Source organism: Xiphophorus hellerii, chromosome 3, assembly GCF_003331165.1.
Source record: "Xiphophorus hellerii strain 12219 chromosome 3, Xiphophorus_hellerii-4.1, whole genome shotgun sequence".
Lineage (NCBI taxonomy): Eukaryota > Metazoa > Chordata > Actinopteri > Cyprinodontiformes > Poeciliidae > Xiphophorus > Xiphophorus hellerii.
In genome coordinates, this window is record NC_045674.1 from 26,329,998 (window position 1) to 26,348,482 (window position 18,485).

Consider the following 18,485-nt stretch of genomic DNA (forward strand, 5'->3'; position numbering starts at 1 on the left):
ATACTGAGGAGATGATCCATTTAATTCAGGTGTGTTGGACCAGAGACGCACCTGAAAGTTACCGGATACCGGACCCCAAGGCCTGAAATCAAAGCCCAGTTGTATTGCTCCTTCTCACCATTTGGTGACTTTGGCATTCTTCAATTTTGTATTATTTCTTCTCCTCTTTACTTTCCATGATCTTTCTTGAAGCACTTAATGTGCAATAAAGCCTTGAATTTCTCCCAGGCATGGGTGGTGCAAAAGCAACTTCTCTGGAAACGATTCTTGAATTGACTGACCAGTAAGTGTCTTGGTCACATCTTGTCATATCTTGAAGAGAAGTGTCCATTTGAGATCGTTTTCCATGACCTACTGACTTTGTGCCAAACCTTTTCATAAAATAATAAGCCACAACCCATGAGAAGGTGAGCAAATTTGCCGTCCCTCCTACGACACATTTTTTAAATAACATCTAAAAGGTAAATGGCCTGTACTTGTGTAGTTCTTTATCAAGTCCAAATGACCTGAAAGTGCTTTTCACCACATTTAGTCATTCACTCATTCACACACACATTCACACACACCGATAGCAGTAAGCTACTATATTGGAGCTACAGCTTCCCTGGCACAGTTTGACAGCAGTAAGGCAGTCATACCCTGGCACCACCGGGTCCTCTGACTACCACCAGCAGGCATGGCAGGTGAATGGTCCTCTTGACCAATGCCACAACAACTAATACAGACAAAGTGGGGGTTCCAGCAGGTAACCCACCAGTTACAAGATAAACTCCAACCTCCTAAGTTACAGTCACCCTATTTACAAGTGCACTTTTGAAATGGGCCACCACCACTTCTTGGACCTGAACATGACTCTGTACCTTGAGGGGTTTAGGTCTTGAAGGTCTACACCTCTCATGTGCTCATTGATCTATTTGACGTCAGTCTCTGTGTAGTTCTTTCTCATCTTTGTTTCTACTGTGAAAATATTGTTGTCTTTCTAGTGGACCAGCGGTTTCTCGTCTTGTGTCAGAGCCTCATTTGGATCCTCTTTAGTTTTAAAGGGTACATCAAAGAACATAGTTTTCCCTTCATCATAAACTTACCACATGACTGGTGAAGGAGGAGATCATCCTCTTTTCCCATGCACTGATCATATGCATTCAAAATCAGGCATGGAAAAAGGCCTATCTTCCCCTTATGGTCCATGTCTAAGCCATCACTACCAAAATCAGTAAGGATTCCATCTTTCTCATAACTACCTTGTCGTATGCTTTGTCTGGCCATCACCAAGTCTAACAAATCAAGAACCACACTCAAAATTAATCTTAAAAACGAAGAAGTTTGGAATTGGAAGAATATGGTATGCATTTAAATAAGCTGACCTAGGTCAAATGTATTGTCCCACCAGTCACTATTGTGACCGTCAACATGTTTACACAGCCTGCTCACACAACAAACCAATTTTTGTAAATGCAAAGGTGAATATCATAACTAGACACTTTAAAGATTATGTGCATCAAAATTCTTTGTCGTATGTTTATTTAAACATACATTACTAACCTCTTCTTTGGGAGGTTTGTGGCAGTCTTCTTCTCGCCAAGGTGCAACCGAGATATAAACAGCTCTGGTCATGTGATAATTTACTCTAAACATGTGATGCTGCATCAGTATTATCCAAACACTCTAAACTTTAAATATTTGCTGAACATTAACTGAAAACTTAATCAGTAAGCTTTTTGGAGTCCTTGAAAGTGAAATAAATTTTTTGGTCACTATTATGAAAGGTGGGTTTAAATGGGTTAAGACCTTTTTTTTAAAAAATTTCAAATAAATTAGGATTACCAAAATAATTTCTGTTTGTTAAATGACACAAACATTTTTATCACCTTCTTTGAAGTAAGAAGTTTAAATATTCAAATATGTCTGTACTTTGATGAAGCCCAAATGATGAAGTCATGACTTTGTAATGTCTGATAGGTTAATTCACTACGTTTGAGTTAAGTGGAAACACACTTCTGCGTGCTTTATGACAAACACACTCCTACTTTATGAAATCAGCCAATCATATCAAGAAGTGGAAAGCAGTTTTCATCCAGATGTCTGAAGGTACCATGCTCATCTGATCAAATACTTAAAGTGGTATAAACGGCATGCGCAAGGAGTTCCAAGTCCTTGATTTGAACTTGTTTCGGTGGAAATACCAACTCCAGAACAAAGCAATATACATTAAGACAATGGTGGAAGCTGGTAAATGTCATTATTCAAAGTGAAGCAAGTTCTGTACTGAAAGAAGTCATTGCTCCAAAAGAGACAAAAAAACAGAAAAAAGTTTTTCAATTACACATATTGACAAAACCCTTAAGTCATCCAGTCAGATGAAGCTAAAATTGATGTGTTTTACTATAATGGCCTTTGTTGCATTTGGAGAAAAAAGGAAGAAATTTACAAACCACCCAGGTGGTTTTGTCAGGTTTGACAACAACAAACCTGTATGCTGTGGTGGCAGCATTCTGTCATGTTTTCCTAGGAGGGAGTGGTGCATTTCACAAAAAGAACATTTTTGCTAAATTATTAAAATTACATCTCAGTATATCAGCCTAAAAGTATGGGCACAAGTGACTCTACTAAATGGACAATGACTGAAAGTTAATCCCCAAATTTGTTAAAGTGGTTTTACGGACTAAGTCAATGTTTTTGACTGACCTCAATTGTACAGGCCTCATTGTGTATCCAAGGCTTCAAACCTAAAGCCCCTTCTCCATTGTCAAGTCTCACTCTAGCTGGTTCTAGCCAAGTTGAGTGTTTCTCCATTGGTAGTGTGTGTCACTTTGTGATTATGGGCAGTAATGTCAGAATGGAGACCAACCAAGAGTTGTGGTCGATGCTCCAATGTCATTTTGAGTGTGTCCATTTGGGTCGCCAGGTTTTCTGAAATCTCCTGGACATTTGCGGGTTTCCCTGTCGAGTTGGCAATGTACGCTCTCTTCCATTAAGTACTTCCTTCTCTTACCTGGTGACATAAATCCATGGACTTATCAACGTCTGCTGTCAATATAATTGCTTGTGCTCATAACATCGCACTCGTTCATTTTAGGTTCAGACAAACGAGCGATAAAGTATCAATTTCTACTCAACAGAATTATGTTAACAACAAAACACTGCTGATTTGGTGTCTGCCGGAGCGACTCAACATATGATGATTATAAGCATATGAAAGGTTTTGTATTATTCCATTTCCTAAACCGAAGGCTTTACTGTCAAACATGTGACCAAAGACACCTACAGTGGGTAAAATCAGTATTGAACACATCACCCTTTTTCATAGTTAACATATTTCTAAAGGTGCTATTAACATGACATAGACCCAAAACAAATTACCTTTGTTGTAATGTATGTAGAAACTAATCGCAAGCATTTCTCAGATGTAATTTGACCTAAACCATAAAGATTAAGCACCAGATTAAAATGTAATCTTGCTAAATACCAAGGAAATTTGGCATTTAAAAATTCTCTCAGATTTCTGATGTATAGTAAATAGAAAAAAATCTGGCAAATCAAACTGATCTACAACAGGAACCAGTAATTTAAAGTCAGATACTTAAAGGCTTATGTTTTTATTCAGTTCATGAGAACATAGTTATACCTGCATATCTGAAGTGAATGAAAGCAAATTAAATGCATTGAAGAAATGTGATCAGTGGAATCAAATCTGACTGCTCCACACCTTCACAAATCCTCTGGATCAAGAGCACAAGCTGAGAAATCTGCTCAAAGTCAAAAAAGGGAGGCAGGGAGAAAAGAAACTGGTGATCTATATTAGGATTGTTTAAAAAAGGCCTGCACTGGCCCACTCGGTGACGTCCGAAGCAGTCAGACCCCAGTGAATGGTCAGCGGCGCTTTGATGCTGGGTTTGATGGAGTATGTCAGTCCAATCAACCGGGCTTCCAGAGCCTGATTGGGTCTGCCAGCCTGAGAGGCAGCCCTGATATTAGCTCTACGGCCAGCTGACAGCCAGCATAGAGGGCAGCTTACACGACACACAACAACAAAGGCTGCACACTGAAGGGCCACATTTTGTCTGGGCAAGAATAAAAGATAGCTGAAGAAACATAAATAAGGAGAAAGTGGTCTTCAAGCAGCAAAGACTAACCTAAGAGAAACACTGAAGTCTACTGACTTGCTCCATCTCTCATTTGGAGTGCTCTTGATGTGTTACCTCTCACAACTAAACATCAAATAACCACTATTTTCTAAATGACAAACAGTCAAAAATATGTGGTGGATTTTTTTTTTTTATGTAAAATGCAGCTTTTTGCCAATATTGGTCATTTTGTAAGAACAAGATGGTTCTTTTGGAAATTTGAATCTGGGCAATGTTGTTGACGTCATCAGTAAAATATATAGAGAAAGTACCTGTCTCCTAGCACATCCTCAAACTGTAGCAACAATACAAGGTTAGGAAATCCTGAAAAACGATAGTATTAATGGCTTTTATTCACTTGGTATTACTCATTGTTGAGAACAAAACATGTTACACTTCAATCCGAGTTATTTTGAAAGATCGTTCTTTTCCAAGCGTCGACTGGTCTAAACAGTGTTCAGACTCACAGTCAAATGATAATTTGTAATAGGGAATATGCATTCTTCAAGAAGTAATATACCATGCTTAACAAGTCTTCAAACTTCATGTACATTTCCAAAATGTACAACCACAAACGCCAATGTATTTTATGTGGTAGGCTAACAGAGTAATATAAATGTGACACGGAAGGAAAATTATTCAAAAATACTGTATTAGTCTGAGAGACACAATAAATCTTGTTGTAACACAATCGTCTCCTTTTTGTTCACATTCAAAATGAGATTGTTTCCACACCATGCCAGCTCTCCATGAACTTTGTACTCTTGACCAACTCTGATACACCTGAAGACTCAGTCACCAGATTATTTCTGATCCTCCACTGTTCACTCTCTCCACAATTCTCAATTGAGTTTGAGTCTGGACTTTGACTGGTTCATTGTAACACATAAATGTGTTTTGATGTAAAGGTGACAAACACCTTTACATCAGGTGTTTGTCACCTGATGTCCAGGACTCCTCGAGTGCTGGAGTCCTGCAAGTTTTAGAAGAACATGGTATTGAACAAAACGTCACAACATATTTAGACCGTTAACAGGGCTAGGGGTCATCATCCTGCCCTTCCAAAGTTTCACGTCTTTTAAACCAGATCTGACCAACTTGACTGAATAAGAGAATCCAGTATTTTAAAATCTTCTCCAACATACAGACTAATAAATTCAATTCTGTTTTAAATTTTGAGCAACTAAAATTAAAAATCCTTTTATTTATCTACACTGTTGCAAAATTCTTTATTTAGAAGGTAAAACAGAAGTGAGCTTGGATCTAACCAGGAACAATGATGGGAATGAAACAAACCACTTGTGATTTTTTTCTTCTTCTTCTCCTTGTTAATAACTGCTATAACATTTTCCACACAAAGATTAAGCTGATTTGACAGATAGTACTCGCCTGGTGAGGGACTGAAACAATGAGCTCAACTTGGCTGGTGTAAAGCATCTCTCACTTCCACTTGGCAGAGTTAAAGGCTTTGGGAAAGTTCTTGGGGAAATTTTCTCTAAGGTTTATGAGCCATAGCAGATGAGTAGATGACCCAAGTTAATTATTATTGAATTTGTTTTCTCTGCTTCACTGATACTTACCTTAGCACTGAAGCACCAATGATGGCGGGTTCTCCCATTAAAGCAAAGAGCCTGTCTTGACATGGAGGATAACTTATTTTTCATGAGAGAAATTTTCAGCTGTTGAGGGCTATTAGCTTTCTTGTTTTTCTGTGTGGATCCGTCCTTTGTCAGTTGTCATTTTATACTTGATTTATTCTGAAACACAACATCTGAAAGTTGTGTGTGAAGTTTTCCGCTATAAAAATCAATGCACAGTATCTTCTTAATGCAGCTTTGTGCCGTTCTCTCTTTGTAAGCCAACTGGATTGACGTTAGTATATGAGAAATGATTTATAGTCAACACAATTAACTACGCTTAAATAGAAAGACTTGAAATTACGTGGTAAGACATGTAAAGTAATGAAACATAATTGCTAAAGTGTTGAAGAGCAGACCTCAACTCTTGGGGTTGAGGTCGGTTTTACAAGTAGACTGAAAATAAATCATTATGGTTCATGCACAGACACTTTCTGCTGTTATGATTAAATCCGAAACAGATGACAGGTTCTGCTAAAGTTCACAAGTTTGTGGGGACAAAAATATACTTAGCTTCATATTTTGGGAATTGAAACCTAGTGTTCGAGTGAATTTCACATAATAAAATGTAGATAAATTTGTGCTGCTTTTTGTTAAGTGCCACGACAGAAAGAAGCAGACTGACCTACGTACTTGTCTAAAGCAGTACACGCCAAAACAATGCAAAAATGGGTGGTAATGATAAAACACAACAGTTTGAAGATCTGCTTTTTTGCTGGGTTGTGGTTTGTGGAAAACCTTCCGGTCATGTATGCTTATGGCAGGCCGATTTGTCTCCATTCTTTGTCTTGGATCTCAGAGATTATTTTTGTGTACTGCTGCATGCTCATACTTTGCTTCCACCTCCTGATTGTTTATTTTTGTTTTTATTGTTGACACCTTTGACGGTTCACTGGTGGGGGCGGGGCTCAGCCAGCCCAGGTGTTTTTGGGCTGGTGGTGGCGCACCTGAGTTTTGATGAGTGATGGTGGCGCGTACGAAGCTGCCGCAGCAGCGGAGTTTTGGGCGAAGAAAAATTAATTAAAAATACGGCGCGGGAAGGCTCTGGACGGGAAGAGAGTGCCTTCACCTCGGGACGGATCCACCCAGAAGGGAGCATCGGAAGTTTTGGCCGAGATGAAGTTTGTTTTGATTTGGTTTTGGAGAAACCGGCTGGACGCTGAAGCATTTTAGCACCGGGGAGTTACACGCCTGCCAAGACCAACCACCGACGGATTCACGAGAGGTGCGGTTTTAGGAAAAGAGAAAAAACTATATATATTTAAAGACAAAGAAAACAAAAACTATTAAACGGAGCGGTTGATGGACGTGGGATCGCGAGGGCTCGCCCTTCTCAATGGATGCCATCTGGTCGAGGAACATGATCTACTGATTGGACAGCCAAGGTAAGCCCCCACCACGTTGTGTGTTCCGTCAGGTGCCCGTTTTGGTTTTCTTTACACGGTTCTTTTTGTTTAAATCATTACGCACTTGTTGTTTCGACCCCTCTCTCCCGTAATCGGTATAAAAGAAATAACAAGCCAGGGTGACGTAACAGTACTTTAAAGTTTTCCCATAAATATCTGGTAATGTCTGACTGAGTTTGTACCATTTTATACTCAATCTGGTCCTAATGTTCTGAATGAAAACCAGTTAGTGTTCAGGTGAGTGGATTTAATAAAATTGTTTGATACATATTTGTATTAAAATACTTGGAACAACATTAAAGTTTCAACAGTATACCTGATGTCTGATATTAACCCCTTTACACATGTAAATACTGACGATAAAGATTATAAAGCCACAAATGATTAAATTCGGGCTTTTATGGATATGATCAAAGAACAATATGCTGTTTTTGTAAGTTTGTGAGCATGTATTTTTTTTCTACACTTTAAAGGTAACACTGCAGTGGAGGTCTTGTGAAAAGAAACATTCACAAGTTTTAAAGGAAACTTTAACATTTTCTTCCCTTTCTGCCCTTGTGTTTAACACGAATGTGTGAGGTGGTAGAAAGGTCGCCCACACACTCAAATTTAGTTGAGCGCCGACAGCTGTACTACATTTTTAGCACCAAACCTGTGCTGATGTGGATCACATTTAATGGTCAAAGAGTTCGACACAGTATTCCAAAGGATTTGTAGGTAGATATGATAAGTAGTTTGACTTTTTTAGGCACTTTCAAGAACAGTTTGTTGATGTTGAACTGTTACGTTTCTACATGACACATACATGCATAATTTCAGCATGATGACAAGAGGAGTCTGACTGTCGTCCGATATCTTCAACACCTTACATCCAAACACCTTTTTTCGCTGTCCGTCTTTGCTCCGAGACAATATGGAATAACCCTTGTCTTTGGTTATCGGGGGATGATGTATGGTCTAGCCTGCAGAGAAACATGTGTTGCACTTTAATCTAGAGTGCATAGGCCAGTATTCACGGCCAGCAGCTGGAGAAAATCACAGAAGACGAAGAGTCCACAGTGGAGAGAGGAAACGTACTGCCTGTCTGCCTGGCAGATGCTGGTTCTTGTTATCATCCCTTTCTGCACCTTATTTATGTGGTGACTTACAACCCATCATCTTTTTTTTGTTCTTTTTTTTAACTCCTCTTGCACACGCCTCTTTTCCTACACAGAAACATTTTCATATGAATAAATGTCGGTGCTTTCATTTTTGGTGGTGTTAGTAGTTCGCTGACAGTGCTGGCAATTCTAAAATGGACTCTCTGTGTAATAAGTATCGGCAGATATTTAACAAATAGAAAAGATAAGAGTGAAGATGATGGGTCAAAGCCATCTTTACTCAAGGTTATGTTAAATTTGATAACGTGATTAAATGGTCAAACACACTTAAAGCTCTTAGTTTTAACTTTAGTACTCTAAATTAGCTAATATAGTTAGCTTAATTTTCTCTGGCTGGTTTTTATTTATAAACCCGAGTCAAACTCTGAGCTAGTTTGATTTTCCAAAATGTATATCTTAATTCCTGCATCAAATGTACCTTGTCAGATTAAGGCTAACATGAGCTAATGTGATTAGCTTACTTACTTTCAACTGTTCTTTAGTTGTAAAGTTTTGGCATACCCTCAGGAAATAAGCCACTGTAAATAAGTTACGATTAAAGTTGAGATGCAAAATATGGATAATGATCATGCAAGCAGGTCTTTGAAAGGTTTCCTGGTAAGATATGCTGATATGATTAGCTTAGCTATCTCTAGCAGTAAGGACTATTTGGTGACAGTTGTTGAAACTTGGCAGTAAGAAGGCCCAGCTTTGTGTTGTGGGCCATTATGGGTGGATTTTACATGTTATCTGCATGCATAGGTTCTTTCTGGGTACTCCAGCTTTCTTTTGATGGACCAGATTAAATGAGTTGTCCTTGTGTGAGACTATGTGTCTGCATGGTTGTATATCCTGTTTAACTGACACATACACCTCTGGAGATGGGCATCTCTGCCATTCATGTCAGGAATATCTGGGTATAAAAAATTAATAGCTAGATGAATTTCCAATTTTCTGGTGGGGTAATAAACAATGTAATGTTGTAAAAGGACTTGGCTTGTATCAAAAGAAATCTTTTGTTAATAAATATTTAAGGCTAAGCTAAATTTGAAAATCTAACACCATGCTGTCAGATGTCTGAAGATGAATCGCACCAAATTTGTGATCCAATAGATGTTCATATGATGGCTCAAAAAACTCACTCCAATGCCCACGTTTCTGAATATTATATTAAGTAAATGGTCAAATCAATATATGGTAAAAACATGGCTGCTAATCAGTCATGTTCTTTGTTGCTGTATAACAAAATTAAATACTGTATTTGCCGATGTAACCGGCCTAAATATCTAGCAATATAGCAGTAATGCTAGCCCTAGCTACCGTGAAAATTTGCATGCAGCAACACTGAACAGTTTCATCCTACTTCATAGCTCACGTCTGATTTATTGAAATCTGTGTTCAACTTTAAAAACGTCTTTCCAAAGCTTTGTTTTGCACCAGTGCTGTGCCGTGTTCAATGTTTTTCCACAGTGCCAATTTGGCATGAAGGTGTCATCGGTGTATATCTTGATATACTAACTTAGCTCGAGGCTTTTAGTTATATATCATAGAAAATCTAATGTAAATCTAACATCACATCATGTGATGACTGAAGATTTAAATCAAAATTGTGATCCAAGCTATACCCTAAAGGTTTCATCGGTATTTCTTTTTGCCATCAAAAGCCTTTAATAACCATTTTTGATGATGAATAAATATTATGCGTGGTTATGTTGATAATGTATCTAAACGGTTCACACTCACACAAACGCATTAGTTTTACCTTGTAGTTTTACCACTGTAAGCTATTCACTAATGTAAGCTAATATGATTAACTGTCCTTTGATTATAAACCTTGGAGCCATTGTTTAATTTTGCAGTGGCATAAACATAACTGATCAGAAACCCTTGTGAATAAATATTTGACTCAAAGTGCCCATTTTTCTTATTTTTTGTATTTTTTTAACTCCAGGTCCAATTCCAATATCTTTAACAGCTTCCTGTCACAGTAGTCCCAAGACATCTTCTCATTTCCTTTTCCTTCATGTATCTATATATTAGTTCCTCTTCCGCTCACCGGTTTTATGCTGCTGCTCTGGTATTGACAAACTCCTACTGTGATATTTATGTCACATATTTAATATGGACATGGGAATGATTATCAAATCCATAGCTGCCAAGAGAGTCTGATCAGCGTTAAATAATGGATGAGCGAAGATGCGACTCAATTTGTGAGGCCGCGCAGAAATACCGGGGCAACTGTCGCAATCGACCCCCTCCGCCCACCCCCGCCGCCTCTTCGCTCTCTGGAACGTCATTATTCTGGTCGATCTTCTCGCCCCTCGCTTGACATCATTCAATGTAATCATCCTTCAATAAAAAACCTGCTTGTAATAAAAGGAACAACCCGGGTCAATACACAGAATATGGAGAAGGATGACCCTGAGCTGGGAAACGGCGTATAAATGGGCCTCTTTATCAAAGCGGATAGCCGCCTGGTGCCTTAACAGGAATTCGACCGTGGTCAGAGTTATCATTACTGTTACCTTTTTTTTTTTTTGTATCATCAGTGTTTGTGCTCTGTGAATATGAGGAAGAGTGATGGCTACATTAATGAATCAATGAGCTAATGAAGCAGCCATTGTGTTGGCTTATTGAAATACGCTGAGGAAAATTGAAGACTTTCTTCAGAATCTCTATTGAACTCTCCGGTGTCATATCACGGTGAACTCAAACACAGCAACGGAGTAACCAAAAAAAAGAGGGAGGGAAAAAAACAAAAAAAAAAAACAATTACCATCTGTTTACAAAACTGCACTTTTTCTGGGAAACATAAAGAAAACAAAAGTCATGACATTGCTATATGCGATTCTTCAAACACATACACTCACGCACGCACACAAGCAAAGACCAAAGAGTGTGGAATGAGGATAGTTCGAGGGGTCAATTTAGCTGACAGGGTAATCTTGCATGGGCGACATGCAGAGTCGCTGATTATCCCTTTGCTGGCATCATTTTTATTTATCAAAAAATGTTAATTGCCTGTTTTTACGAGTGGGAAAAGATTAAAAGTTAATAGGAGAGACTAAATAAACACAATGCAATTGCACGGGGCTGTAGAAGATGGTAATTAATTTGTGGCCACCCCTGAGCTAATTAGCTGATATAAAGCAGGAAAAAAGAAGTTAATGAGCCTTAATGTAACTGATACACTGAAAAGTTTGCACTAACGAATTTATGAATGTGTGTGGAAATGCTCCCTTTAACTTTCACTTTGCACCTCCTGGTGATGGAAAAACTTTGTTTTTCGTCGCTCCCCCAAAACTCGGATCACCTTGAATGCGAGCTTAGCTCCCATATAAAAAAAACAAGCAAATAAATAAATACATTTCATAGCTCTGTTAGGTTCCACATGTGGTAGCACAATCAGAAGTGCAGCCTCCATGCAGCGAGAAAGATGGTGGACCATGGGAGGGCCCATAGTCGCCCAGCGGTGTGTTGTTTTGTGAATCCTTGGGGTGTAGCTGTTATGAGGATACAGAGGCTTCTATATTAGAAGGTCTGAGGAGGTCAGTGTGCCTGGGGAAAGGGAGGAGCGCATGACAATAATCTGCTGCAAGCTTCCTGGGAGGGCTTATTGTGAAGATGATCCAGGAGCCTGTGTCACAATCTGAAACAGCCACATGCCAATCACTGTATACGCAAAATGTCTAAACTATACCTCTCTCATACCTTACGCCCGGTCCTGGGTGATTGGGATATTACATCCCAATCAACCGATTAATGTCTGTCGTCTTGATTTTACCCCCCAAATGTTCATCTTAAAAACTGTTTTAAAAAAAGACCTTATCATTGGTCCAGCTATTGAGGTGACCGAAAAGGTTGTTGAAAATGCTCCGCGGACAAAGGTTCATGGGTAATTTAAATTAAATTACAGGGCTGTGGGGGCCAGAACGGTGAAGTAATCATCTAATTGGAGCTATCATAGTTGTAATGTATCAGCACGGCAAAAGGCCAGCAGAGCTACCTGACTACAGTTGGCACACTTGAAATCTCTTCATACTAGCCTGCAGCGATGAGGTAGAAAGGCTCCCTTCAAAGCATCGCTCTCACTAAACCTAAATCAAATCTAAAAATTGAGTTATTGCCTCACTGTTACTTCCCATTTTTAATGGTTTACTGCTGGTAATTTGTCAATCAGTCTCTGGTGGAGCAGCACAGATGCTGTTTATGACCTTCATATTACGGATTTAGTAGAGTCAAAGACCATTATGCTGCAGTCTAAATGTGAAATTAAAAGGTGAGCTGGTATTTCCAGTTGTCTATGTGACATAGGGTTTCAGAAGAGGCAACTTCAAAATGTTGGCTCAGTGAGGGCGTGTCTTTGTTTAATTTATGTATTTTCTTTTTAGGCAATTGACATGGTGGGGAAATGGTAAAGGTGACTGGTTGTGATAAAGAACAAATTTTTTTTATTGTTTTTTTTCACCCACCCACTCATAGTTGGCTACGTAAAAAAAAGTCAACTTTTGATAATCATCTCCTATTTTTGTTGTAGATCTAACAAGTATTGTTTTTTTCCAATAATATTTGTATTTTTTCCTTATTTATACTTTTACTTTAAAAGAGAGACTGTTTTGGCTGGGTGGTCTGTATTCTGTCTGAGCCATGCAATCTTTTTTTCCCTGCTGTGCCCCTGTATCCCCCGGCATCTGCACAGAGCAAAGCACATTTACAAAGTTCGGAAAAAATTAAGTTTTTCCCTTTTAGTCTGTGGAAATGATTTGTAAGCTTTGATCACAGACTTTTAACTGTAACAGCACTGAAAAATGTTGTGAGAGTTAGTCTTAAAAAAAACGGAGTATTCATGCTAGCATTAGTGACGCATGCTAGCAAATTGCTCCCCATACTTCGTCAAGCAGGAGACCTGAGTTTACTGAACACTGTGTGCTGAGTCAGGTTGTGTGTGCAAGCATAAACCTCTTTAGGTCAAACCTTTCCAGAACGTTATAGTTGCTTTTTTTTTTTTTTAAGTTAATTTCATGTTTCATGAAGGACATTACTGGTGTTGCGCTGTGTTTACTTTACTGCAATTTAGAGCGACAAGATGGTCAAGAAATACCCACTGCTTTGGTTTTATGACATATAGCGAAGCTTGAATCTAGGAGTGGGTTTTGGCGAATGCATAAGTTTTGCATGACTCAAATCTGGACAATTACTACATTCCAACAGAGCTCCGTTTTCTCTCACTCCAGATCCTCATTAATTTGGCCGCATGTGTTTTATTAATGACCCACTAAATGCTAAAACTCTGGTATAAGATATTTTGGGTAAACTTAAACCTGACTTTTGGTCTGCCGGTCCAGTTCAACTATTTGAATGCTGTAAAATTGTATAAATGTGTGCCGGAACTTAAAATAGTTTATATAAATCCAGTCCATTTTGTAAATGAAACGCTTGAAAATAAATCATCACAGAAACGGTTCCAGTTAAAATAGGTTTGAAATGCAGAAGAAAGTTAAAAGTATTAAATAAAAAAAAGACAAAGTACCCAATAGTCATAGTGATAAAAACAACTTACAAATCAACTAAAAACAAACTAAAATGTTCTATATCACAAATTTTAGGTATTACTAAGAATTACTTTTTACAGAAACAATAGTAATAAAATATTACAAAATCTGTACTCTATGCTTTACCATATATTATTCATGTTTGCTTTATTTTGAACCAAATTAAATCAGTTTGTCAAAATTATGGATGGCACACATTTTGGTCAGTGTTTCATAAGTACACATCTTGTTCAATATCATAATCATAGTGGGAAAAAAATGGTAAAAATATATTTTTCATTTAACATTTTAAAAATACACATTCTCACTGTTTCTACATATTCTGCAGATTTAATGTTGCTTTCTTGTCTGCAGCTCAAAATGTTTACCGGCCAACAATTTAGTTTGTCGGAAAACAACAATGGCATCCTCAAGCAGCGGGCTCTCGGGTGAACAAACATTGACATCGACTCGTCTCGGGTCAAATCTATATGAAGCACCCGCTCCCAACCTGTTGAGAGGCATGTCGAAAGCTCACTGACAACAATTTGTCCCTTAATTCAAAACTCCAACACAGGTAACATTCAAGGTTGATTCCCATATCGCCCAGACTGACAGGAAGGTCCAGATCATCACGAGTGGGAGAAGGACAGAAACCGAGCTCAGCGTGTTGCCTTAACGACCCGGGCTTCATCCTCGGCAACAACCCTCGGTGGACAGTAGGCGCACGGGTTGAGATCGCAGGAGAGAGATGACAGAGGCTTTGTTCGCGGGTCAAATACTCATTTCATAGACGCCTTCAGCAGAAAACTAAAAAACATGATGGGTCAACCACAGGTCTAAATGCCTTTTCCAGTTCTCCTATTTTCTCATTTTCCAATATCCGCCCTTGCTCTCTCGCCTCTGTAATGGAAAACTATTTCAGAAGCATTTCTCCGTCAGCGGGGGTCAAGAGGTCATCACTGATGTCACTCTCAGAGGAACCAGTGGCAAATAGGTCCTGACATGTGCTCTCCGATGAGAGAACGAGACCGGACAGCTCCTCTGGCTCTCCGACTGATAAGCCCATAGAAAGGAATATGTGTGGCTCGGAGCGTCGCGCCTTTTTGAGAGACTAATACCAGCTGCTGAATTAAGGCACAAATAACAACCGGGTGATCTGAAGCAACTGTTTGTTTTTTTTCATCTCCACTGGTGTGAATGTGTCTGTTTGACCCTTTTCTGTTTCTTCTTTGTTTTTGTTTTTTTTAACGGACCAGTCATGGTTTGAATCCTTTACTCAGTTTTTTTTTTGCTGATAAATCACAAACTGCGAGACTCTGGTACCTCTTGACAAATGTCATTTTTAACCCTCCATCTCCTCAGTGTGTCTCACTTCATGTAAGTGCCACTCTCCGGTTCTTTTCCTCCTCCTATAACCCTTCCTGTCTTTGTCTCATGTGTGAGAGCGAAACAAATTCCTCTTGTTCTCTGTCAGAGGCATGTCGTGGTGTGATTTGCTTTACACATCCCCGCCGAGTGCTGATTTCTACGCCTGTTTGTTTTGTGCGGATGTGAAGTAAGTCACTATTCAGTGTGACTGCTCCCTCTCTCTCCCCTCTCTTTTTCTCTCGTTCTCTGTGTCTTCTATCCTCGCCATCACAGGAAATATCCTGGAACAGAAATACATTTTCAGTGCATCTTCAAAGTTTAAAGCTACCACCCGAATCTTTCAGTACAATCCATTTGACTCACTTTTAATGCATGTCACCTATATTACACCGTATGTTTTCCTTTCGGTTTTTGCAAGTTTTGTCGTTATACAAGTTTAAATCCACCATCTTGTGTTTCATACCAAAATCAACGTACCTTTTTTAGATTCTGTTATGAAAATGCTCTACATAGATCAAACCTGATTTTAAAATAAATTATTTTTCTTTTAAAATAGATTGGCAAGTGTTTCTTTAAGAAGCCTCCTGCTCCTTCTGACATTCTGCCTTCAGCACATCATCACAACAATGTTTCTTCGTTATGCCATTTGCAATCGTTCTTAGGAGTGTATTTAAAAAGAAAAAAAACAGTGTTTTGTGTCTATTTCACTACTTGGCTCTGCTTCTATGGCCAGTGTGCGTTTGTTGGAAAAAAGAATACACAACTGGATATTGCAACATGTTCTCTCCTCTTTTCTTTCTGCCATTTCATTTTGTTACAAACTGGTGCTTTCATTTCAGTCGTTGTGTTACAGGAACGGAGGACTGTACTGGAACTTTGAACCGTTTACAAAATGTAAAACAGAAATCCTCGGGGCACTCACTTTTCAGCTGCCCATATTGGTATTTCATACCAATTATTGCCCCCACTGAGCAGGTGACAGGCTTGTGTGGCGACTGTCGTGGCAGCACGCAAACTCCCCGGTAATCCCGAAATGAAGGATTGGGGAGGAAGCCTTGCAGTGATTTGTGACAAAGTAACTGAACGCAGACTCCTGTACTTAGAAACGTCAGAGCGGTTTGTCTCCATGCTCGTGGTGGCAGCCTGCACTTTGATTTGATGCATGGCGTTTTAGTAACCGAAACATTCGGCTTACATCATCATTCAGGTTTTAAATTGAAAACTCGCTGTTGGGTGACCATTTGGTATTTACTGCGCGCTAATCGATAAACATGTTGCATTTTCCCTTCCGGAAATATGAACAGTAAGAAGTTCCTGGTTTTCAACCCATTCAATTTTTTTCCCCAAATTTGACGACATTACCACAAATATCTGCCTTTATATTATATATATATATATATATATTTTTTAAATTGGATGTGACAGACCAACACAAAGTAGTGCATAATTATGATGGGAAAAGTAAAGGGTACCAAGTGTTCATATTGATTAACAAATAAAAATCTGAAAATTTTGCATTTGTGTTCAGTCCTCTTTACTCTGATACTCCTATAAAACATCTAATGCAATGATTTGTTTACAGAAGAAACTCAACCACTAAATGGAAAGACAAACGGTCCCTCCAGGAAGACCCAGAGGAAGGTCTTTCTGGAGGGAAATTTTATTTAATTTAAATTAAACTCAGTTAAATTTAATTACAGCGTCCCGTCTGATGGAGACACACCCCAACATGTCTGCAGCTGCAGTTGTAAGTGACAAAGCATTGCCTTAGGGAGACTGAATATAAATGCACACCACACTTTTCAGGTTTTTATTTAGAAAGAAAACCTTGAAAATCATGTCTAATTTTCCTTCCATTTTCCAAATAATAATTTTCTAATGAAAAAAATTGACATGTCTGGCTGTAATGACATGATGTGTTAAAATTCCATGGATGTGAATCCTTTTATAAGACTCTGTGACTAATCAAGTTTTTCTCTTTCTCACTTTTTTGTGCTCTGATGCTTTTTTCCTACTCTGTCATTTTCATAAAGCTGAATCAGAAATCTTCCCAGGTAGCACAATGAAGATAGTCGCTTTATTCCTCATAAAAGTCCTCAAACCTTTGTCTTGTAATTTTTTTTCTCTCTTGCTCTTTTTCCCGTCCGTCCTGAAGTCTTAAAGCTTCCCGCCTGTTGTATTTCCTCCACATCAATATGTCACCTAGTTCCGCACGGCAGGATGCCAGCTAAATGCGGCTCTCGGGTTAAGAAAACACCATCACTGCCTGCTGACTGATAGCCTGTCACCGTTCACACACAAGCGATTACAAAAAAAAACAAAAAAGTTTGGAAATTTGAGCCACCTGTCATCTCGTCTGTGATTATGAATCTTTTCCTGGGTCCATTCAGATGCATTCTAGCTTTGCCTCGCTCAGCGTTAGTTACATGGGTGAGAGAGAAAACTCCAAATCACTCCATGCTGTTGGGGTGTGTGTGGGGGGGCGTGTGTGTGTGTGTGTATGAGGAGTAAGAGAATCCTCCTCATCTTTATGGAAACAACGGGGACTGAGTGGCAAACCCAACAAATATGTCACCACTTTAAAAGGAAAATGTGTTGGGAAGGGAATTCCTAAAATTAACAAGTCAGTAAACTCCATTATTTATGTTACTTAATATTCCATACTTTTCCTTTCTCATACTTATAGGTTATTCCAACAGTTTTTAGAACATTGTGGACATTTGTGCGCAAAACAGCAACTTAGCTGGAGTTTTGAAACAACCCAACACTACAAACCGCTCAATCAGCAGGATGATGAGAGGAGGATATTATTTTGTTTTGCAAAAGGAAGATACCTAGATCGGGTTTATGTATAAAAAAAAAGTCCTGCGCCAACACAGGTTCTCGGAATCACAGCGTTTATTTACCTTACAAGATTCTGAAAAATGAAGCGTCTTTGTTTTAAGATCAAAATCAGACCAAATCAAAGGTTCTAGAGATCTAAGAGGGGCTACAGTCGTTCTATCTAGATATTCTGCCATGTTTGCCAAAGGTTTTAACAAATAGATGCAAGAAGGAATAAGACGGGGAATGTCCTCCAATTTTTGGTACCTAGTTTTCCATTTCTTTCTCTTCTTCCCCCAGATGGAAGATCTGAGGGCAGAAGTAGTTCTATGGTTCTCACACAATATCTTTAAAAAACTAAAAATGACAGAAAACCAACTAGATATTATAAACATCCAGATTATAGCAATTTTATAATTGCATTAACTTTCCACAACAGAATGACACTAAAAGA